This window comes from Gavia stellata, chromosome Z (genome assembly GCF_030936135.1).
Source record: "Gavia stellata isolate bGavSte3 chromosome Z, bGavSte3.hap2, whole genome shotgun sequence".
Lineage (NCBI taxonomy): Eukaryota > Metazoa > Chordata > Aves > Gaviiformes > Gaviidae > Gavia > Gavia stellata.
The window spans coordinates 22,146,235-22,171,867 of NC_082637.1; the positions used below are offsets into that span (position 1 = coordinate 22,146,235).

At 38.6% G+C, this 25,633-nt stretch overlaps 1 protein-coding gene across 2 annotated transcripts in view; it reads right to left on the minus strand.

Moving 5' to 3' along the window:
* Positions 1 to 25,633, minus strand: part of PDE4D (phosphodiesterase 4D) — a 418,379-nt gene that overhangs the window by 241,247 nt on the left and 151,499 nt on the right. The gene's annotated exons all lie outside the window — the stretch shown is intronic.

Here is a 25,633-nt window from a genome sequence, read left to right on the forward strand (position 1 = left end):
CTTGTTCTACCGCAACAGGCCCTATTAAAAAGTCTGTCCGTATCTTTGTTGTAAGCCCCCTTAAGTACTGAAAGGCTGCAGTAAAGTCTCCCTGGAGCCTCCTCTTCTCCAGGCTGAACAACCACAACTCTCTCAGCCTTTCCTCATAGGAGAGGTGTTCCATCCCTCTGATCATTTTTGTGGCTCTCTCCTTTTTGTGCATCTCTCCTGTGCTGAGGACTCTAGAGCTGGATGCAGTACTCCAGGTGGGGTCTCAGCAGAGCAGAGTAGAGGAACAGAATCACCTCCCTCGACCTGCTGGCCACGCTTCTTTTGATGCAGCCCAGGATACAGTTGGCTTTCTGACGCCATCAATAGCTCTTCCCTTGCCCACTGATGTAGTCCACTGATGTATACACTGTCCAGTAGTCATATATCACTGTATCATTCATATGCATTTATATACATTACATATATTTATATCTATATATTACTACATATTTCTCTATGTCATTCACTGACTATATTTACTAGTGTTTCTGTGATCCATGTTTCTGACTGCCCCCAACTGCAACAGAGCGAGTGCTGTCTTTTCTTTCCAAGTTCCCTCCACTGAAACGAACATGACTTGCTTCATTCCCCTGCTTTTCAAAACACTTCTTACATACTGAGTGGCTGCATTAACAAAAAAAAGACTTCCAAATTGCAAAATCAAACAGGCTGTGTTTGAAAACAGTAAGATAACAGAGTTTTCTATTAGTTATCTATTTAATGAAATTTATTTTTCTCTCCACAGTTTCTGTGTGACTGCCTCATTTAGCAATCTTTAGCATGCCAAGAGACTACATGCAGTTTAGCATGCTAGACTGAAAGCTCAGGCTAGCAGTGAAGGCAGCAGTGAGTCTGTGGTGGAAAAAAAGGCTCCTATGACGTGATTGCTCTGCTATCACCAACCCTGCTGCTATCATTTTTTTTCTGGAAAAATCCTTGCTTGTACCTCAGATTTACAAATATAAAGGGTCAGAAATGTTTAAAAAATGTTCTGCATTACTAAAACGTGACAAAAAACAACGTAAGTGCTTTTTCATAGAAACATATTCATTTTGAATATTGTAAGTTTGATCAAGAAAGGTCCATAACTGAATTTCCAGTCAAACTTCACACAGAAAAGGAGTCAAGATCTCCCCAGGGCAGTGTCATCTTCAAGCATTCCAGTGGTTAGGAAACATTGTCACTCAAAAAAAAACCTGTTTGAACGCCCTGTCTCTTATTGCTTTAAATGGCTGTCCTTGAAAAGGCCTAAATTCTCTTTTTTCTTAACAATTGTAAAAGATGAGGCTTTTACAAACAAATGAACAACAAACCTAGACCCCTGAAACACTTAGTGATTGGACGTATTTTTTTCTAACCATCTTTTTTCATATTTGCCTGAGGTAATGCAAATCAAACAAGAAGTCACCTAATTTTGGTAGCCTTTTTTCAGTGTGTCAAACACAATATTTTACCCTCATAAGCAAACAAGAGACTAACATACATGAGTAGAGTTACGCATGTTTAGCAATCTACAGGACTAGGCTCTGTAATGTTAGCAGAATAGATATAATGTAAACTGCTAAAGCTTAAGGGAACAGTTAAAGCTGATTTTCTTTGAGAAGCAAAGGGATTTAGACCTCCCTGAAAGTCCCAGCATAAAATAATTCTATGAAAACCAAATAAAACTAATTTTTATTTATTAAGTAATTTCTATTCTTGCATTATAAATTATATAGAGTTTATATTTATAAGTTTATAAGTATACTTATAAGTATAGTTATATAAGTTTTAAGTATATAAGTATATATTAAAAAACATAACTTACCTAAATATATAATACAGAAAAATTTATAAATATATACTTACGTTATTTACAGATATAAACGTTATATTTACAGATATAAACAATTATTTATATAAACAAAAGCTGCTTTTTTTTAGAACACAGCATTTGAGGCATATTTGCAATTCAGTGTTGTAAAGCCATATGAATTTCCAAACTGCATTTCCAAATTGCATCACGAACATGTAAGAAAGGGCACTAATGACGGGATACTTCAAAGAAAGGTAAAAAAGAGTTTCCTTTGAGTACTGAGCTAGGCAATAATTTTTTCATTTAAATGGAAGGAAGAATAACTTCCTGATCCCATCTTAGTACACAAAATAAAAGAATGGGTAGCCAACATGACCTTATTTCTAGTATTAGCACATATAATATTATTTTTATTAAATAATTCCCCAACCTTTAAGAAATATTAAACTAATCTCATTAATCTTTTTCTACCCTTGCAGAGATGCCACTTTTTTCTGTGCACACTGCCATTAAATGCTGCTTATGGCTTGGATTGGAGCAATCTCATCTAAATGCTAACAACGATTTTGAGCGGGGGGGGGGGGGGGGGGGAAAGATGCCATTGGGAGTAACTGTAAGTTATTTCTCACTTCAGTAATTTTTAAACATAAAAGGCCAGCATTATTCCAGAAGAATGAGGGGGATTCCTATGTTCTCTTTTTCCACTGCCAAGAAATTTGTGTAGACATTAACTCATCCTTCAAATAAATGGCAGCCAAGTCTAAATTGCTATGGTTCTGGTTTGTTGCTGTTTTCTACTCACCTCACCTGAAATATTCTTAAACTTCGTAGTGAGAAATGGACTTATCACTGGATTCTTAAACGATCAGTGAAATTCTTAATATATTATTTTTCTACTTTGAAATAAATAACATTAGAAATTAACTTCACTTAAATCATGTACCTAATTCCAGTAACACCTAGCATGTTTGTACTTGTCAAAAAGGGGGATAATCATGATCTAAGGTGGATGCAAATGAAACACCGGAAAGACACAACTGAAAAAGGCAACAACTTGCATAGAAGTGAGGCAAACTTACTCTAAAGAGTGTGGTACACTCATGCAGATATGAAGTCTCGAAGGCCATTGTTTATTTTCTTTTAGTTGGCTATTTTTGCAGTGCACACACACTATTTACATCTACCCCGTTGCCTCATATTTTTCTGACATAACTGCCACTGCTCCAGACACAGCTGAGAACACATATGCACAATTCAAGTTTCATTGCAGAAGTACTGTATCCAGTCAACTAACTGAAGACAATTTTGTCTAAAAGAATAGTCTCAGAGCAAAGAATGTTGTTCATCTTAACTTACACTGAGTTGAACAAGAATTTCATTCCTGTGACTATAGTCTAATGGAAGACTATCAAAGCCAGGACAGAGCCTTAAAAGACCTTTGTGAATCAACAATTGAGAAAATTGAGAACAGAATATAGACTTAAAATTACATAAGTATATTATACATTCTTCATTTTACACTGAGTCTCAGGTTGCCTTTACATGCAGAAAATTAAAAGCGCAGACATCCTTCTTGCCAGAAGAATGCCCACAGAAGTCAACTTCCAAATGGCTTTCAGCATTCCCAGTGCCAGTGATGCCAGGTTTCATCAAAAGCTGTAAACTGCTCAGGCAGCTCCTGACCCCTCTCTCCAAAATCATTCCCAACTTAAAGCTGACCATCACAACTTTGCCATACAGTGATTACTAGAATTCACTCATTTCTAATATCTTTTCTCTGACCTTATTTTTTTTTTAAAGTAATAAACATAAATGTTTATTTTCTATTAATGTTTATTCAGATTCTCAACCAAAATGGTTGAGATTTTTTTTAAAATGTTTGGAGTTATTTGGGCTGGTTGAGGTAAGTCTTCTCTTGCCACAGAAATGCTAAGCTTTGTTTCATATTTTCCTACACATGTTTTGTTTAACAGTCTTCAAGACAGATGCCACTTGTGCCCTGAGCAGCACAGTGCCTGTTGCCAAGGAAACAACATTCTTCTCTTGCATCCTCTTCTCTTCCCTTCCCATCTCCTTATTCCAGTGTCTCAGCATCCTTTGTATCCAGGGCAAATAAAAAAACATTTCCATGATTGCTGACACATATGAAAAAATAACACCTTCAAATACTTGCTTATGCTACTTTGTAGTAGCATAATGTTCCAGTAATACCACAAATTTGGAAGACTTGTTAGCAAGACTGTAAATTGTAAATTGTGACTTTTTATTAGAACTTTTATTTTGCCATGAATATGGCAAATCAAAAGAATAATAATATATAATAGGGTATTTATAAGCATTGCACTCCTACTAAGAGCTGTAGTATGCAGACTGTTGATCCTGCTCAGCCATATGCACAGAGCCATCTTGTTCACTCTGAAGAAAAAAGGCCTTTATCATAATTGCCTGCAGCCCAGTGGAACAACTCCTTAGATGTAACCACAGGTACAAAGATTTTCCTCAACAATACAGCCAAGATTTAGTAGCCAATTACCTGCAACAGAAAATAAAACCCAATCTAAACAGTAAAGGTGGATCACAGAAAACTCTGCATTCTTCTGCACTGGGTTTCCTGTAAGGCCCTTGTTTCCCAACAGCCCACTTACAGTTGTCTGAGCACCTAAATGAGAGGTGAAGCAACCTGATCTGGAGATGATGCCCCGTTTCCCAGAGCCAGAGGACTACACCAGTGTTTCACAGCTTTTTCTTGGGAAACAAAACCAGTTCCCAAATATTGTAAAAACAGAAGAAAAGAGGAGCCTAGCTACAGAAAAAAAAAAAAAAAAACACCACAGAAATGAACTCAGAAATGGATAGCATTACTCAGCCCCTAGAGAAATCATGGATTAACTATCCCCGGCTGCAACCATAACCACAACCATTTCTGACTTCAGCAGACAGAGCAGGAATTCCAACCAGGCAGTAAAGGTTATGTTTTGAAACCTTTCAATGCCATTAAGAAATAGAAGGGGACAGAGGTGCTGCCAGGGCTCTGGGTGCATCCAGCAGCCATGCCCCTTCTGCCCAGGCTCACCCCCTCCCCAGGCACCTTCAGCCCCAGTCCCAGCCCCACTCTCGCCATCCCCCACGACGCTTCCCACATGTGAAACCTCACAACCAGCTTGTCTTAATGGTTGAACGTGCAACCCAGGACAGCAATCTGATGCTCCCCACCACTGATCAGAGAGAAGAAAGATGCAGAAGAGAACGGCCTTTTACTACGAGGAAAGGTGAAGCTTTCCCAAAACTCTGCTGCAAAGGCTTTTATTTTTCTTTTTTTGAAAAACAAAGCAAAACTGTGCACTTACTATTAATAATTTTGTAGAAAACAGACATAACTTATTGCTGTGCCCATATTATGCTCAGGTATTTTGTACCTTCAGGTGAGGATACCTTCACTAACAAAATATAGCATCCCAAATAAGAAAATGCTGTAGTCATGGAGGGTCCCAGACCACACTGTAAGAACATGTATCCTTTAAAACAAACATTTAATGCAAATAACTTTCATTTTTGAGGGACTTCTCAAATATCTAATAATCAAACTGAGCTGCTAAGCAAAGGCACATGTACTATATGAATGAATAAAGACCAGGCAGATTCAAGAAACCTGGGCTTTGCTGCTTTCTCTCATGCAAGATCAGTGATGCCTTGTGAGTAATACTCTCTGTGTATTTAATTTCATTGAAAATTTAAAAAATACTACTCTTGCCAACAATTATGTTCATAGATATCAGCGGAACCTTCACAATAGCTAGCTAGGTAGATATTTCACATATTGAAGGATGTCATTGTACATAATTTCACCTTGTATCTTGGATTGTGATCCTGTATCCTGAAGGAAGTGAGACTTATATTCACACAGTTCTCTAAGCCCATTGTCAAACTTTTAACTGTAAGTGAAGCACTTAATATTGTAAAATATACACACCCCTATGTTTGAAAAAAGTTCTACTGGCTTTCCTAAAATTTTAATGGAAATGATCCTATCATGCTGCCTGCACCACGTAACAGCCAAATTTGTCACTGTATTTGCAGGAAACGTGCTAAAGCCAAAAGTAAGATACAGGGCTTGCTGTTTTTCAAGAGAATGTATTTGAGTAAAAACATGCCGTTTTGAAGTCAACATTTCACAGTGATGTTAATGTTTGAACTGCATTTTCAAAAAGAAAGATTCTGAGGTCCAGAATGATGTTAAAATCATAGCGAGTACTTCTATTTACTGAAATAATAGACAGGAGAAACCTATCATTTTGATCCAAAAGTGTATTTTCAATGTGCTCTGCTAGTCATGAAAATTGACAGAATTCTTATTTTTATTGTAATTAGTACTGAAATGTATTTTGACTATCAGGAAGACCGCGAAATTGAAACCTCTTCCTTGCGCCAGCTCTGCAAAATGTGATTTCAACAGTTCAAATTACAATGAATACTTCTTTTTATCCCCCAAATTTAATGGGGTAGTGTACAAATTCATTTACAAAATGATTCCCTTTTCACGTGAGTGGGCATATTTATTTTGACAGAATAATAAAACTGATAATGAATCACTTTGGACAGTCCCTGCATATGTTTTGAAATTTGATTTTACAGACTGATTATTCTGTATGTTGATTATATTTTGGTTTTATCATACTTTATTCTAAAATACCCTAGGTAACCTAAATACACTTATCTAAAGTTTTGTGTGTCCTTCCATCATTTAAAGCCCTATATATATACAATTAAAAACGTATTTCAATCTCTCTTACTTTCTAAGAAAATGAAGTTATAGCCAGAAATAAGCAAGCTATTATCCAGCTTAAATTAATTCTTAAAATCCTTAACGAAAGGCCAAAGAAACTGGTATTTCAATAAATAATATTTCCATATAAAAAATAAGCACGCATTAATGTTTTGAAGAACACCATATTCATTAAGCATTGTTGTGCTCATATTTTAGCTTGTTTAAAATAATATGCGAGATCACCATATATGAGTAAAATTAATAGTCAGCTGAATTAGAAAAGAATAAGTACAATACAAGAGCATTCCTATAAATATTTCTATCTATCAAGTTTTAACAGTTGTGACTAGAAGTAATACTTTCATACAGCTCCAAAATAATTAACTTAAGCTTCTGTAAAACACATTTTGCTCTTTTCCGGCAATATTTTTCACAGTCATAGATGATGACAATAACCTGTTCATGAACAAATACCCCTCCGCAAGCAGTAATTTTATTTGCTTGCTACTTTTTCCCTCTAATTAAAGGAAGATATTTTTTTTTCCCTTAAATTTAACGACGTTAACAGTCTTTCATCAAAAACCATAGAATGTCACAGCAGAAAATAATACAGTCATACAAGTAACCAAGCTATCTATTTAATTTTTTTTAGTGACATGCCATTGTTGGGGGCAAGACCGATAGCCCAACTCAAGTGCATCTATACTCAAGTGCATCTATTCCAATGCGCGCAGCATGGGGGGCAAACAGGAGGAGCTGGAAGCCATCGTGCAGCGGGGCAGCTATGACGTGGTCGCCATCACAGAAACATGGTGGGACGACTCACATGGCTGGAGTGCTGCGATGGAGGGCTATAAGCTCTTCAGGAGGGATAGGCAAGGAAGGAGAGGCGGTGGGGTGGCTCTGTACGTCAAGGAGTGCTTTGATTGTACAGAGCTGGATGATTGTCACGACGGGGTTGAATGCTTATGGGTAAGGATGAGGGGGAAGGCCAACAAGGCGGATATCCTGCTGGGGCTCTGTTATAGACCACCCGACCAGGGCGTAGAGGCCGATGAAGCGTTCTACAAGCGAATGGCAGAAGTCTCACAGTCGCAAGCCCTTGTTCTTGTGGGGGACTTCAACTTACCGGATGTCTGCTGGAAGTATAACACAGCTAAGAGGAAACAGTCCCGGAGGTTTCTGGAGTGTGTGGAAGATAACTTCCTGACGCAGCTGGTAAGCGAGCCTACAAGGGAAGGTGCCCTGCTTGACCTGCTGTTTACGAACAGAGAGGGTCTGGTGGGATAAGTGAAGGTCGGAGGCCGTCTTGGGCTTAGCGACCATGAAATGATAGAGTTTTCAATTTTTAGCCAAGTAAGGAGGCGGGTGAGCAATACCGCTACCATGGACTTCCGGAGGGCAGACTTTGCCCTGTTCAGGACACTGGTCGGGAGGGTCCCCTGGGAGACGGTCCTGAAGGGCAAAGGGGCCCAGGAAGGCTGGACCTTCTTCAAGAAGGAAATCTTGAAGGCGCAGGATCAGGCAGTGCCCATGTGCCGTAAGAAGAGCCGGCGGGGAAGACGACCGGCCTGGCTGAACAAGGAGCTTATGCTGAGGCTCGGGGAAAAAAAGAGAACTTACCACCTCTGGAAAAACGGGCAGGCAAGTGAAGAAGAATACAAGGACCTCGTTAGGTCATGCAGGGAGGGAATTAGGAAGGCGAAAGCCCAGCTAGAGCTCAACCTGGCCACGGTCGTGAGGGACAACAAAAAAAGCTTCTATAAATACATTAACAACAAAAAGAGAGCCAAGGAGGATCTCCATCCTCTACTGGATGCGGCGGGGAACATTGTCACGAAGGATGAGGAAAAGGCTGAGGTACTTAATGCCTTCTTTGCCTCAGTCTTTAACAGCCACACCAGGTATCCTCAGGGTATCCGTCTCCCTGAGCTGGATGACAGGGATGGAGAGCAAAATAGGCTCCCCATGATCCAGGAGGAAGCAGCTAAAGACCTGCTATGCCACCTGGACACTCATAAGCCTATGGGGCCTGATGGCATCCACCCAAGGGTGCTGAGGGAGCTGGTGGAGGAGCTTGCCAAGCCGCTCTCCATCATTTATCAACAGTCCTGGTCAACGGGGGAGGTCCCGGATGACTGGAGGCTTGCCAACATGATGCCCATCTACAAGAAGGGTCAGAAGGAGGATCCGGGGAACTACAGGCCTGTCAGCCTGACCTCGGTGCCGGGGAAGGTTATGGAGAGGTTCATCTTGAGGGCGCTCACGGGACACGTGCAGGAATACCAAGGGATCAGGCCCAGCCAGCACCGGTTCATGAAAGGCAGGTCCTGCTTGACCAACCTGATCTCCTTCTATGACCAGGTGACCCGCCAGGTGGATGAGGGGAAGGCTGTTGATGTTGTCTACCTGGACTTCAGCAAAGCCTTTGACACTGTTCCCCACAGTACTCTCCTGGAGAAGCTGGCGGCCCGTGGTTTAGACAGGTACACTCTTCACTGGGTAAAAGACTGGCTGGATGGCCGAGCCCAGAGAGTTGTGGTGAATGGAGTCAAATCCAGCTGGCGGCCGGTCACAAGCGGAGTCCCCCAGGGCTCAGTTTTGGGGCCGGTCTTGTTTAATGTCTTCATTGATGATCTGGATGAGGGGATAGAGTGCACCCTCAGCAAGTTTGCAGACGACACCAAGTTGGGTAGGAGTGTTGATCTGCTTGAGGGTCGGAAGGCTCTGCAGAGGGATCTGGACAGGCTGGGTCGATGGGCTGAGGCCAACCGGATGAAGTTCAATAAGGCCAAGTGCTGGGTCCTGCACTTTGGCCACAACAACCCCAGGCAATGCTACAGGCTTGGGGAAGAGTGGCTGTAAAGCTGCCCTGCAGAAAAGTACCTGGGGGTGTTGATTGACAGCCGGCTGAATATGAGCCAGGAGTGTGCCCAGGTGGCCAAGAAGGCCAACGGCATCCTGGCTTGTATCAGAAATAGTGTGGCCAGCAGGAGTAGGGAGGTGATCATGCCTCTGTACTCGGCTCTGGTGAGGCCGCACCTCGAATCCTGTGTTCAGTTTTGGGCCCCTCACTACAAGAAGGACATTGAGGTGCTGGAGCGTGTCCAGAGAAGGGCGACGAAGCTGGTGAGGGGTCTGGAGCACAAGTCTTATGAGGAGCGGCTGAGGGAGCTGGGGTTGTTTATCCTGGAGAAGAGAAGGCTGAGGGGAGACCTTATCGCTCTCTACAACTACCTGAAAGGAGGTTGCAGAGAGGTGGGTGTTGGTCTCTTCTCCCAAGTGACTAGTGACAGGACAAGAGGAAATGGCCTCAAGTTGCACCAGGGGAGGTTCAGGCTGAATATTAGGAAAAAGTTCTTTACTGAGAGAGTAGTGAAACATTGGAATAGGCTGCCCAGGGAGGTGGTAGAGTCACCCTCCCTGGAGGTATTCAAGGAGCGTGTGGATGTGGCATTGTGGGATGTGGCTTGATGGGCATGGTGCTGTGTGGTGTTGGGTGGGTTGGTTTTTGGTGTGTTGTGGTTTGTTTTTTGTGCGTGGTGTTTTTTTGGTTTTTTTTGGTTTTTTTAAAGGTTGGACTTGATGATCTTACAGGTCTTTTCCAACCTTAGTGATTCTGTGATTCTGTGATTCTGTGATTCTTCTGTAGTCTATGTCCATATCATTAACACTGAGACATATTTTATATACATATTTTACAACACTTGATCTGATGGATTGCTACAGCATGGAGGCATCTGCAGATAGGGTCCTAACACTTGGTATGACTCAAAGGGCCTTGGGAATGATTCAAGGGCATTCTAACATTTTCTTCTTTTTTGTTTTTTTGGCAAGTGGTGCACAAAGTAGTCATTTGCTTAGCACAAAAACTGAATACAAGTTTACTGGAACAAGTAAATCTTACCAGTGCAGTAGCAACTTTATGAATGGGTTCAGGTCATCAAACCTTTCAAGACTTTTTTTCTTGGATATATCAACAGAGGTGTGCTACTAATACAGATTTTGTTGTTGTTGTTTTCCAAAGTACGATCTTTTAAGTTTATTGATGCATTGAGAACTATCAACACACAAATAACAAGCATGTAAAATTATTTCACATGTATTTAATGTATGATATGCTGAGTTGTGCTTTCCTATAGTCTATTGCCTTGACAATAGTTTTCATTCCTCATAATGAAGGCAAAATCAGAGCACTGCCTGAATAAAACCTTTTTTAATTTTACACAACTATTACGTGAGATCTCACAGTCTGTCGCCTTGGCAGCAGCCATATGTATCACGGCATATGGAAAGATATACTATCGGTACTTTAAGTAACAGAAATTGCATTAGAAATCGTGAAGCTGGAAGGGACTACTGTGATCACCTAAACTAACTTCTTGTATAACGCAGATTGTTTGAAACAGAACATATCTCTAAAATATATTGTTGAACAATCCACAGCAAACCTTGGTAAATTCACTTAGTAATTACCTATTCTATTTAAAATGTAAATATTGTTTCTACTGTTAATTTTCTAGCCCCAGCTTCCAGTCATTCAATGGGGTTTTTTAATATTTATATCCTAGGTAAAGTGGTCTTTCCTTATCAAACTGTTGTTTACTTCTCAGTATGTCTGCGCTGTCATTGGATTACCTTTCAATTCTTTGTTGGAGAAGTAAAATGGATTGAATTCCCTCATTTTATCAGTGTAAATTACTTTTTGCAATTTTTTAACTTTTGACTTTTTCACAAATGGATTTCTGTTCTGTCTGCTTCTCCAACTAAACAAAAATATTAATTAAATCCTTTTGCTGTCCTAAGATTGTAGGCTGACAGCTTTCATCTCATACTGCATAAAGTGGATTGCTAAGATGATTTGTCTAACAATCTTGAAAAACACTCTTAATTATCTTGGTTTTAGATTTCTCCTTGCATCCTTTCACTTTATCATTTTTCTACACTGATTAGTTTCTAATTTATATACTTTGCTACTCACATCCTCTGTTTTTGTCACAATTCATGTACAGTTGTTTCAAATAAATATTCTTCTTGTTCAATCAAGATATTTTTGTTTCCTTTTACTGAATTTTATGTTTCTAATGTACTGAAAGTATAAAAAAATAATTGCAGACATTTGTCCATACTCAAAAATGCTGATGCACAAGCAAGCTCTGAATATAAGCTTTGTAATAAAGATTGCTGAGGGTTCTCAGAGCATCTGAAAGGTGAAATATTTTTGCATAAGCTGTCCCTGTGTTAACATGTTTTAGGATCAGAGGCAGCTTGCACCCTCCCCTTATCTCAAAACATTCCTTCATTTCAAAGCATTGGTGTCTCCCTGTTCTTGAAATCACATAGTCCTGAAAATACAGGAAAATATAGTGAATTCTCAGACAAGACTTGATAAAGGAAAAATTATTGTTTGGCAAATTAAAGTTGAGTGTGTTTTATTTCGAAGTTTAATCCTATTTCCTCCTTTGTCAGAGCAAATTATTGCATATATCTTTGCTCTGCTACATCAGTTAAACTTAAGAAACTCTGCGGGACATAGGGTAGCAAAACTTTTTTCTGACACACATGCAGGATCACAGCCTGAGCCTTTCAACTCTGTGCATTACAAAGGATAGAAACTAAATAAATACAATTTTTTTTTTAATTTTTTTTTTTTCCCTGCAGAGGTTCCCATCAACGTTCTTCCTGCAATATGTTCAAGCAACATTATTAGCATGATACTGATGAAAGGGGAACAGGAAATTACATTTCTTTGCTTCTTGATTGCCTCTTACAAATGCATTATGTAGATGTGCACAGCACCAAGTCAAATACCAATATTTACAGAAAAAATATTATCATGGAAAGAGAATAAGGCAAGTATTTAGTATATAAGTCACCATGATTTTGAAGCAGAAAATAATTTAAATTTTCTTACATTTAAATTTTCAGAACTAAAATATTTTCTCTTTCTCACAGATCATGTCTAACTACCAAGGGTAGTTGGATGTCTCAAAATTTGATTCACAAAGGGAAGCTTTCCTTCCACTGGTTGAAAGTACGGACTGGTCATGACAAGATTAAATAGGGATACATGTTATTATGCAATGACTGAGGCCTGCAGTCAGCCAAGGAGGAACTATGTTGGTATCTTATCTTTTAACCATACTTGGTTTTAAATTATAAGCACATAACATCAACATGTTATTTAAAAAAGTAGAGAAACAGAAATCCTAATGAATTCAATCTAGTAAAACAACTTCGTGATCTTAATTTTCACTTTAAATTTGCGTTGGCTATAAGTGCAAGAGTTCCACCTACATCCTTTAGACAATCATTCCTACCAGTTACTTGCTAGGTTGCTAGGACCACCTTGATCCGACTCAGCTTGCACATCTGTATAGTATGTGTAAAATTTCAAAGAAAAAGCTTTATGACAAAGCTGTATTATTTGTTGTAAATAACCAAGCAGAACAAATCATAGGGGCGTCCTACAGCAGGGGGAGCTCTAAGACAAAATGTATGATCTAGCACCAAAGTCAGAAATAAAATATAAAGTGTACTAGGAGAAAGGAATGCAGGGAGGAAAGGGATTTGATGAGAGACAACATGAAACAAAAGTCAGAAAACACTTTCCAAATACATTTGAGACACAGGCAGAAAAGCAATCACTGATTGTAAGGACTAGAGTATAGCTTAAAAAATATCAGAGCATTCCCACTTACAACTATGGCCTGAGGTGGGGGAGGAGGTGAAAGGCAAGTCAATGACAAACATGAAAAGCAGTTTGACAGACCTTCTAAAAGAAAAGTTTCAGAGAGACAAGCTCTGAATGTATCAGTGAATTCTCCTAACAAAAAAAAAAGTACTTGAAGAACACATATCTTCACTTTCTCAACATCCTTAAAAATCATTTATATCTCAGTAAGCTACACTAGATTTTGGTGGTGTCTTCACATTGATTTTGCACTTTTTTAATTGATAATTTGAACATTTCTTTTCAGGACTCCAGTAGCTTTTTTTCAACTGTCTTACTCATTAACCTCAGCCTTGGGGTCAGATAGGGGGAAAAAACCAAAATACAACCATCTGAATGTCTAGTCATTTGAACAATTAGGTAAATCAATCTGAAATGTGATCAAGTTCTTAGGCTCTGTATGGTGAACACAAATATTTTATGCAAATCGTGAGAGTGGGAAATTCATCTTCAGAAGAAGACAGTCACAGCTCTAGCTTACTGCAATACCATCATCCCTGCTTGCAGAGCTAAAAGCAGTACAGGGCTATGAAGAAACTGTATGCATCACAGTGTCCCAAGAAAAACTTGAAATACTAAATTCCATATTGACAGAATCACAGAATCGCTAAGGTTGGAAAAGACCTGTAAGATCATCAAGTCCAACCATCAACCCAATCCAACCGCCATGCCCACTAAACCATGACCCACAATGCCACGTCCACACGTTCCTTGAATGCCTCCAGGAATGGTGACTCCACCACCTCCCTGGGCAGCCTGTTCCAGTGCTTCACCACTCTCTCAGCAAAGAGATTTTCCTAATATCCAGCCTGAACCTCCCCTGGCGCAACTTGAAGCCATTTCCTCTTGTCCTGTCACTCATCACTTGGGACAAGAGACCAACACCCACCTCTCTGCAACCCCCGTTCAGGTAGTTGTAGAGAGCGATGAGGTCTCCCCTCAGCCTCCTCTTCTCCAGGATAAACAACCTCAGTTCCCGCAGCCACTCTTCATAAGACTTGTGCTCCAGACCCCTCACCAGCTTCGCCGCCCTTCTCTGGACACGCTCCAGCACCTCAATGTCCTTCTTGTAGTGAGGCGCCCAAAACTGAACACAGGATTCGAGGTGCGGCCTCACCAGCACCGAGTACAGGGGCACGATCACCTCCCTACTCCTGCTGGCCACACTATTTCTGATACAGGCCAGGATGCCGTTGGCCTTCTTGGCCACCTGGGCACACTCCTGGCTCGTATTCAGCCGGCTGTCAACCAGCACCCCCAGGTCCTTTTCCACCGGGCAGCTTTCCAGCCACTCGTCCCCAAGCCTGTAGCATCGCATGGGGTTGTTGTGACCCAAGTGCAGGACCCGGCACTTGGCCTTGTTAAACCGCATACAATTGGCCTGGGCCCATCGATCCAGCCTGTCCAGATCCCTCTGCAGAGCCTTCCCACGCTCGAGCAGATCAACACTCCCGCCCAGCTTGGTGTCACCTGCAAACTTCCTGAGGGAGCACTCAATCCCCTCATCCAGATCATCGATAAAGACATTAAACAAGACCGGCCCCAAAACCAAGCCCTGGGGGACTCCACTTGTGACCGGCCGCCAACTGGATTTCACTCCATTCACCACAACTCTCTGGGCTCGGCCGTCCAGCCCGTTTTTTTACCCAGCGAAGAGTGCACCTGTCTAAGCCACAGGTTGCCAGCTTCTCCAGGAAAATACTATGGGAGACAGTGAATACTATGGGAGACAATGAAATACACAAAGCCAAGATACCTAAATTGAAAAAGAAGGTAATAAGCCCAGAATGTTACCAATGCACCTTTTGAAATTAGCCAGTACTCACTGACAATTCATCTGCATCAGTATTCGTTTCTTATTCCTTAAATAATGTATAGTGCACATTATTCTACTACAGCGAGAAAAATATCTAAAAGAGGGACGTGAAGATAAAAGAAATTCTAAAAGCAACAGTAACAAAAGGCTTTAGGACTTTTTGATGCACAAGCCAAAACAAAATAAAGTCTGACACAATGGAATTCAATTAACAGTTTTTTTCCACTTTAACTAGGAGAAAAATAATCTACGTCTTTCAAGGAAATGAGTAAAATGTACAGAACTGGTGAACACCTTAAGACAACTCTATGAACAGCAACAACAATTCTGAATAGGAGACACTGCGAACACCTGTGTAAGAGGGCAATGCTGCGCAGAATCTATTTACTAATCTTTCTCATCCTGAAAGTGGCATTATCTAGCCTTAATAGCTGTTAAAACAAGGGCATGGCCACTAATTTTTTTCCCTTCAAGACAGACTGGAAAGCCCCAGATATTTCTGAAAAGACCGTGCTGTGAACTGCTTTGTGTATGTGGGTGAGGGAAGCCCTCGCATGGACTCTGCAGCAACTCAGTTGGCATTTGGCAGCTTATCTGGCTATCCTCTCCTGGTATGCTCAGCAATAAAATGTTATTGCTGGTTTCTAAAAATATCTGGCATCATTTGAAATCCACTACTGCATTTGACTCTATAATAATCTCCTGCAGCAGTGAATCACACAGACAATTAAAACTATGAAACACTGTTTCCTGAATTTCTTTTATAATTTTCTTGCATTTGAATGTATACAGTGGCCCTTTTTGTTGTTTCTCTGGGACAAGGTAATTAAAAGGCAGACTGCATCCTCTGTAGTCCCTTAATAACTCTGAAGATTACATTTAACTAGTAACCAGAGGCAGTGAGTGGACCCATAACACTAGTGATGATGGTATTTCCAACTTCAGAGATTGTGCAGGATTTCTGCACAAATCCCAGGCTATAAAATTTTGACTTTGCAGTTGAGGCTGTAAAGCTTTAGTTTCATCGCTGGAGGTTTCTCCTGCCTAAACCTCCAGTGACTCAGCCAGGATGGCAGGTATCACGCTAGGTCATATGTATACCATTTTATACACTTCGGGAAATCATAGCTGTGTTGAACTGCAGAGACCAGTCCTGCCACTGAGAGATAAGCTACCACTTTCAAAATAGAGTCTGTAGTGCCAAAAAGAGACATGACATGAACTATGGGCCTAATTTGCAAAACACATGTATTTCCTCCTGGAGAAAGCATAATAAAAAGCTGTTAATAAAATTAACAAAAGTAGATACTGCCTGTGCTTTAGCTGACCTGCAGAGCACTTTGTGAGTGGGAGTAAAGGACACAGTTCCCTGCCTAACTCTGGCACAGAAGTGTGATTAGAGACTAGATTTCCTTAGTATCCTCCCGTCTTCCTTCCACCACCCTATCCCAGGTTCAAGAGAGTAAATTCATTATTAGGATTAGACAAGTAAATTTGGCTTTGAACAGTAAAAAGAAAAGAAAGGCTAATGGAATTATTCCATATAGTAAAAGGACTGAAAAGGCCAACGTGATGAATCAAATGAATTAATTTTCTAAATTAAGATTTCTATTCCAGTAACTCCTACAGGCTCCTGTGAGTTACTTTACTTAATACTGTGTACAAATATGGGAGACAGCTGCTGTATCAAAACCTGTAAAATTTAAAGGGGGAAAACACAGAAAGTAACTGACCAGCTAGACAAGGGAATCAGTAATGGAAATTTGATTAGCTCAGTTGTTGCAAGATTTTTTTTTTGTAGCTACTTAAAGAACAAAATATAATTAAAGCTACTAAAATGATTTCTCATTTCGAATTTTTCACATTAGAATAAGAACAGGTATGAACAATCCAAAAGAACCAGTAAAACTCAAATGCTTTATTTCTGTACTGAAGATCAGGATATTCTGAAATTAAAAGCTGGTAAAGACAGGTGTTAGTGCTTGCAGAGCCATGGAGTTAAAGATATAAGATGACTGGGTAAATTCTATTCCCTCTTTTACATAAGGGGGAAAAACCCTGGAAAAGCAGGACAAAAAAACATGTAAAAAACCCTATGATACCTAAGTGCGTGGGAGCATATGCACATGCAAGAGAAAGAAACTACCACTTTAAAGATTGTATTTACACCTTTTCAGAACATCAAAAGTAAAGGTAAAAAGGAAAATAATCAAGTAACACAACATACGTCCTCAGTTGCTCACGAAAGTTATGTCCGCTAAATAGGCTTAAGAGCGCACCTGAGATAACTTCTTGACCTAATTATCTTTGCTTTTGAGTTTGGGCTATTTTTCATCAGCAATATCCCATTTAGTTGAATTGTACCAGTGTCTTTGGGATCTTAAATAGAAGTGAGTGGGAACTAAGATGAAAAACATTTTAATTCATTAGGTAATCCATCAAAAGGAAATAAAATGGACTGGTAAATTGCCAGAAGTCTAAGTTGAGGGTGGGAAATTAAATAATTGTATATTCTTTGGGCCCTTTCAGTTCTGTCATAACAGATATTGCAGAGTGATTGTAATTAGGCTTAAACAAACCTATTTTTTCATTTTGTCACACCCAGAGTCCCTGTCTTACCTTTGCTCTAAACATCTAATTAATGCAGTGGGTTCAACATATATCTTACTCTTTGGTAAATGCTGCAATATACAGTAGTAAGAGCATGCTTAGACAGACTGTTCACTTTGTGATCTAAGGTAAGTTTAAACAGCACTTTAGAATATGATTCTATGGACCTGATCAATATGAGATGGTTTCAGATTTTCCTAGATTTTCTTCTGACAGTTTGTCTCAATCTTCTAAGATTTACTGTGATCAAGAGTGAAAATAATTTTTTTCATGTTTGTCCATGCACGTATTTATCTATTTGGAGAAGCCTTGTTAAGTTCCAATGAAGAAACCTAAAATATATTTTTATCTACTTACCCCAGAATCAAAGTGAGTACTTCTAATAAAAGTGATTAAATGTGGCAGAAAGGTAAGTGCACATATTCTGAAGCTAGTTGCCCTTTCCCGATCACCACTACTGTATACCTGAGCCTGCTAGATGCTATGTTATGCTTGAGCCTTATGCCCCAGGCAGAGACTATTGCTAGGGAGGGTAAGGATCCACATGCTGCAGGATGCTGCAGGGGTGACAGGTTTCCAGTGGGAAACTGCCACTAAGCAGCATAGTCAAAAAATACCTGAGATACACTGGTGTTATCTTCTTTCAGAGCAGCATGGCTTTGAGATGAAGGCCAAAACTGGTCCACATTGTTTTATTATTTATCTATGTTATTTTAAATATACAAGGTTATTCATCTTTGATGCAGACCTGGAGCAACATCAGAGAAGAGCTGTTCACAGTAAAATATAAAATCTATTCAACCTGACAGCTGAATCTTTACAAATTAGTGTTGAGAAATGGATTAGGTTAATCACAGTTCAGAGTAAATCTACATCACAAAGTGTAAACCAAATTTGGTTAACTTTTCTCTATACGTTGAGAATATTTAGCGTCTATGTCAAAGATCTGAATAGTTCATAGATAGATATCTCTTACAGGTATTAGTATCATATGAAGTTTAAGATATTAATAGCAGTATTTTAAAATTCTGCTTCAGTAACAGTGAAAAGTATAAATTCTTATCTGAATAATTAAAAAGACCTTGTAGTTTTAAAACTCTAAACACGTTTTCTAGCAAAATTAAGTAATGCTTTTCTGGCTGCTCTTTCTCACAAGATGAGTATGCAAAGAGCTACTGAATTAACATTGAGGAAAATACACAATACACTGCTCACATGGTTATTTCCACGTCAAAGAGCATATTCATACAAGCATATAAAACTAGTAGTTAGTGAACCCATCTCCTTGTTTCCCTAGAGAACAGTATCAAGAACAGAAGAGCCTAGTTTTGGGAATATTGTATCAGCCATGTTGTATGCTAAAATTTGCTGATAACACTTGCAGCACCCCAGGTATACATATTACATGAAATATCTCATGAAATCACTCTGTTACTGGCACTGAAAGTTTTACAGCTAGAAATTACTGAGTACTTTTAAGATATTATCATCCAAAGGACAAGCAGACAAAAAAATATTTGTTTACTCAACATAAAAAAAGGTAATTCAGAATTATTGTAAAAGCTTGTTAATAACTTTCCCAGTTGTAATAACTACTTCCAAGCCTGTTTAAAAACTTCAAAGCACTGTTTGACATTTGTCAAAATAATGATAAGATACTCTATTTTCCCCCGTAATATAAATATAATAGGAGCATTGTCACACTGTTAGGTATCAAGCCATTAAAAAAGATGTGGCCAAATAACTGGTAGTGGAAATATCTGATAGAGAATCAGCAGGACAAAATCAAATTTACCCAGTGTCTTTGTGAAACTAGCTGAAATAATATCTAAATCATAATTTTTTTTTTCATGAACTGCAGAATAAGAGTAAGAGCACAGGGCACTGGAGAGGGCACACAATGCCCATATGAAAAAAGGAGAAGGAGACAGCTTAACTTCAATACTAAAAGCAAATCGCTAATCAGTTTGTAAGAATCTAGAGGATAAGCTGATAATAACCAGCCAAAATAGCTTAAAATCTTGCCAGACCATTATAGCTTTCTCTGACAAAGTAGCTCGTCAGTTATAGGTTGAAACTTTCATCTATCTTGAGTTTAGCAACACTTTAAATACTGCTTTATATGACACACACAGAAATGACATAGAGGTACCTGGGCTAGATTCAATTAATATTTTGCAGAACCAGATACCGTGGACAAAAGTGAAAATAGTTAACAACTCCTATCAGGTTGTAAAAGCACATATTACATTAAGTCCTTCAGATTGTCTCATGCCAGATGTTTCCATTAGTGACTTGAAGTAAAGGATAAAGGGAAAAAAAGTTGATTTTATAAGTAGAAAAGGGATGAAAACATTTAACAGAGATGGATTAGCATGTAAGCGATCTTGATAACCTGGACACTGAGAACAATAGCATTTAAGAAATAAGCATTGAGTAAAATACTTCGGAAAATAATCAAAACTACTAATACCAAAGAAGAAATTAATGTAATGATACATTGGATCACAACTCAGTTTCACGCAACAGCAGTCTCAATGCTGTTGCAGAATAAGAAAATTTCACTTTTGGAGATATTAATGGAAATTATTATCTGTAAGAAATGGGCAGCAATTTTTTTCTTTAATCCGAACTGGGAAGGCCTCCAGATTAAACAACATACCAGTTTGGGGCACAATATTTTACGAAAGGTGCAGAACAGTAACCCCCAAACACCTTGAGACAGTGGATCTTCACCAACACTGGATCTTCACGAACACTCGAAAATTCTGTGTACCGCAATATACTTCTCTCACCACAGTTCACATTGGAAACTCTATACAAAACCTGTGTTCTGCGAGGTCCACCTTGTTTGGGCATTAATGCAAAGTGTCCCAATAAGTAAAGGTGTTACCAACATCCATGAAGAAAGGCCATGTGTAATCTCAACAAGGGAAGACCAGAAAAAAAATGACAACAGCTTTTGGTGGCTCCTGAGTATTATTCCCCATGCCCTCTGAGCTTAGACAAGAAGCTTGCTTAATTTGCAGCCAGGAGAATTTGGCCTATGCACCATTCTAAAGATAGTTATGACCAAAAACTGAAATAGATTATTCTGTTCACTGGATATTATACATGACAGGTCAGTTAGGTTACATAAAAATCTTCATAAAGTTGCCTGGGTATATGTGATCCTGCATCAGACCATTACATAATGACCTCTTTAGATACCTTCATCCTTATTATTCTGGTAGAAATAATAACGTCCATTCCATTCAACTTTCAAAATTATTTTGCAGGCAAGCAATATAAAAGTTAATTTATGACTAATACATGGATATATTAAAATCTTAAAGGAACATCTGTAAACTGGATGATAAATGGAGCAAATGATGCCAATAATCAGAAGTTATGGAAGGGGAAATATATGTTTTTTTCAGATTTAAGAATGACAACTGTAAACACTTAGACAGCACCTCCAAGGGCCTCCCATTGTTATCAGCACCATTATTTTTCTGTACTACGGTACACTTTAGGGACCATAAGTCTACTCTGGTAGCTGCTAAACAGAACAGCAACAACAAACTCCATTCCCATCTCAAAGGCCTTAGACTCTGAAAAAAAGAGACAGATATAGGCAGACCCTGTTGAATTAATACAGGCAGGAAAACACATTAAGAAAATGACAGTATTGTTCAGCATGGTAGGTACTAGGCACAGTGTATCAGAAGTCAAGTCACAGTTTAGATCTTCTGTATGTTGTGGCACAGAATGGCATATAGACTTGTCTAAGAACCTGTGCAACATTTATCAATAAAACAGATTAGCTAGCTTCTTGAGCATAAATAGGCTTGGTTTACATTCAGCAGTCATAAGACACAGGGGGGAAAAAAGAGAAGCAGATAGGCAAATTAATTTTTCATTTCCATTTGACTGCTTCTTAGAACTAATACCTTTTTTTGGACTCTCTTCAGACTGTTCTCATGGAAAATTAAAATACTGACTGCCAAGCAAGGCACTGGAGATTTTGATCCTCCCCTCCAGTTCAGGTACATAACTTCCTGTGTAAAAATCAATAGGCATTAGGCACTGAAACAGTTCTGCACAGCACTTTGGCCAGAATAAATTATGCTGAGAAAAGGGTCACAGATCTTAAGCCCAAAACTTTCTCACATGTGTTAACAGTCTGTGTATGGAAAGACTTGTCCTTTTACCACTATCACTTTCTCCTTTATTGCATATTTTTGTGATACGTAAATTGACTCTTGTGTTTTGGCGCTGTTTAATAACTGGCCAGGCAATATTTTTAGATTTGGCCTAAATTTACCAAAGAGGATAGTCTGTCATTTCTCTCAACTGTTATTGATATTATGTGGATACCACTTCAAAATTAATGATTATATATTAAAGCTGGAAAATAAAAAGTAGTACACAGTGACAAGGAATGTAAAAATGTGGCAGATTCAACTATACATAGAAAACAATCATATGAGCAAAACATATTTTCAATTCCCCTTTTTATGTAGAAATAGAGAACTGAAGAATGATTTAAAATATTCACCTGACCTTTGCAACTCTGGTTCAGGAAAAGATCAAAGACATTCTGGTGAAGCTGTAAGATGAAGCCATAGTCTAAAAAGTAATGGGGCTAGAAAGTATGATAAGAAACAGGTGAATCACTGTGCTTAATTTGCAACATGCTTACATGACTTCCTAAATCCCAATGCTAGAAGTAAATTTTTTTTCTTTTTTTTCTTCTTTTCCCCTAAATATAGAGGGGATTAAATAACATATAATTCTTTATGATTGCAGTAGACTCCTAGACTATGTATGGATAAATTAGATAAAAATGCTATATTTATATAAAAGTATAAATATATAAATATGTTTATATAAAATGCTATATTTATATATATTTATATAAAAGAGCCGACTCTGAAGAAAACAATAACGAGGTGTTTTAAACTTAGAATTACACTAGTAAAGTATAAATACAGACAAAGATAATAGTTCCATTCCAAATACTTTTCCAGCTAATTTAAGAAGAAATACAAATTCATTTAAAAATAGAGAAGTCCGAGAGACAGAATAGAACATTATGAGGAAACCTCCCTGCCACTAACTTATTCACTCTAGGACTACAATAGGTCTAGAGAACTCAAGCATACATCCTGCATGTGGTTTTCCTTGGCATTATTTACTGCAGGGAATGTTCCCGCCTGCTGTATAAAGCCTGTCCAGTATTTGTGTAGAGCACTAAGCCTCACAGTCACTCTAGTTGGTATGTAGGATGCAGGATTATAATGGAATTCTTAAAATTATAAAAGGCACAAAAAGCACAAGAAAAGGACAATTGCTCAGCAGCCTGCATATTGTTCCTCAGCTAGACAAAAGAGCAGGAGCATCTAGTCCTGCTAAACAGACTGTCACAAAATATGGCACTTTCTCTGTGGAATCATTGTAATGTTCATGTTACACATACTTGGGCTGTATAAAAAATCACTGGTCCAACCAATTTCAGCATGTTACTAAGGGGTTAAAAGTACCGAATATTTTTAACAAATCCTCATATCCCTAAAGATTTTCTCTCAAACCCTTCTTACAATCTTCACCTTTAGGATGTCAACGAGAAAGTTGCCATTGGCCTCAGCAGGATGAGGTTCTACCCTCAGATCTTTGAAGACCAATTTAAGATACTATTTATTATTATAAAATCATAATTTGAAAGGGCTGAGGCATTTTACTGTAAAATTTTACTAATCATGTACTATTCTACCATATTGATAATTGAGCATAAGGATTTTCAAGCTTCTGATTCAAAGCAGAAGGTAGACAACAGCAGAACTGAACTACAGGGGTTTACAATTCACGAACTCTGTAAAAAAAAACTGTCTTCCATTAATGTAATTTAAACTTTTTTCCAGGGCTGCCTTGAAATGTCAGCTGTTCCCAAGCATGGAAAAACATTTCTACACAAAGTCTATGAGAAACTAAATGGGGCCTTTTCAGGCGACAGCACTGTAGATGCTTTTTCCTACATGGCTGGTTGCAGCTGTCATTTCAAAACCTCACATTTTTGGGCTATTAGGTAACTACCTCCACGTCAGTTATTCTCTGTTCCAGTGTAAAGGTGACTTCCATGCAAAACAAGTCATCTACTCAGATTATTTTAAAAACAGAACTGATTGATTTCAGGGATTTTCTTATTTAATGAATGAAAACAGACTCTTACTTGACTTATTTAAAACCTTTTTTTAAAGTAAACTGTATCATTAATTGTTGATATAATCTGAAGTGACTTGTTTCTCTTCAGATACCTGAATTTTAGGATTTATTTCACAAGCATACTTTTCCTGTTACCAAAGTTACTTCACAAACTGGGCATTTTTATTTCCATCTTTTTCTTTTCCATGCTGTTTCTGAATCTTTTATGCAAAAAAATGCCATTTTCTCTAGAAAATTTGTATGGATATATTGAAGTTCTGCAGGTACAGTTAAGGTAATTACCTTAATAGAGATTTATGTGTTCCCATTCAGTCCTTCTATTTCTATTCACCAAGCTTTTGTCTCCTGCATGAAGTTACTCTGCAGCTGTTTCATGTACCTGTTGGATACCTAACCCTTTCCTTGTGCTGAATTTCGGTATGTAATTTACTTGTAAAATTCACCCTTCCATTTTTAAAAATAATTTTCATGTAAGAATGGTGGATAGACTATTACAAAGACTTCAACACAAAGTGTGTTGTTGTCAACAATAGTTCCAGTTTTCTAGTGAACAGATACAGATGTGCAAATATGCATATTTATTGTTATCTTGAAGCTTCATGCAACACGAAGTGCAATATTAATCAGCACATTTTTCTACAAGGCTGCAGTATTTCTGCAAAGTTCTGTAGGAATTTCATTGTTCATTATATCACTACACAGTCTGACGGGACCTCGAATTTCTTTCTAAAACTTCAGCTAAGAAAATAATTGTGCAAGAATCTCAACTTTTATTTTTACAGCCTATTTCCAGCTTTTCTAGGGAAAACTGTAAAATGCAATGCAGCACCGAGCCAGTTTATCGTCTGCAGTTGCGTGTTGTAACAGGCCTGGGAAGCAGAAGCTGCTTGAGCAGCAGCTCTCCTTTCTCACACAGCCACATGCAGAGCTAGTGAGGCTGCATCCGCTTCTGTGACAGCGGTATGTTGGAGGATGGCTCTGCGTAGGCTGAGTGGTGACTATTGCTGTGGAGAGTGACCCTTTTACACAGCAACTTTGCTACTCCAAACTCCTTGGTGGCACTAGCCAGGGAAGCAGGTTCATCTCTCCAGGGCACTCAGGTCAACTCACCAGCTGGAACATATTACAGTCTTCTTCCTGGAATGACAAATCTCATCTGCACTACTGAGAAGCCTCAAGCATCAACCAAACAACAAATACAAAGTTGTTTTTTTTAATCTAACAGTTTTATAGATAAACTTTGGATTTTTTTTTAAATTTTTGATCCCTGAAGGTTGAAATACTGTTGATTATAATGTGTGACATTATCCCTGTGCCTGTAGTCTTTTTACAAAAAATGAAGACATTGCTATAAACTACAGATGAAATTAGAGAAGTCCTTCTTTCCTCACCTACTTTACTGTTCAAGTTTTCACCACTTGCAAAAAGAAAAGAAAAAAAAAGAGCTGAAAAGGGAACACAGAAAACAACAAAGTAGCTACACAGTCTGTATAAAGTAAGCATACAGCCATTTTGCCCTCTCAGTCTATTTCAGACTAGGAAGACCTATCAATGACTTACTTTTCCCAACTTGTCTAGGAAATGGGACACCCAATCTTGTGTAATTCTTTCAAAAAAATTTTTCTGATAACCAGATTGATAAAAATTTTACTGTGGTTAAATAAATACATTAAACCCAGT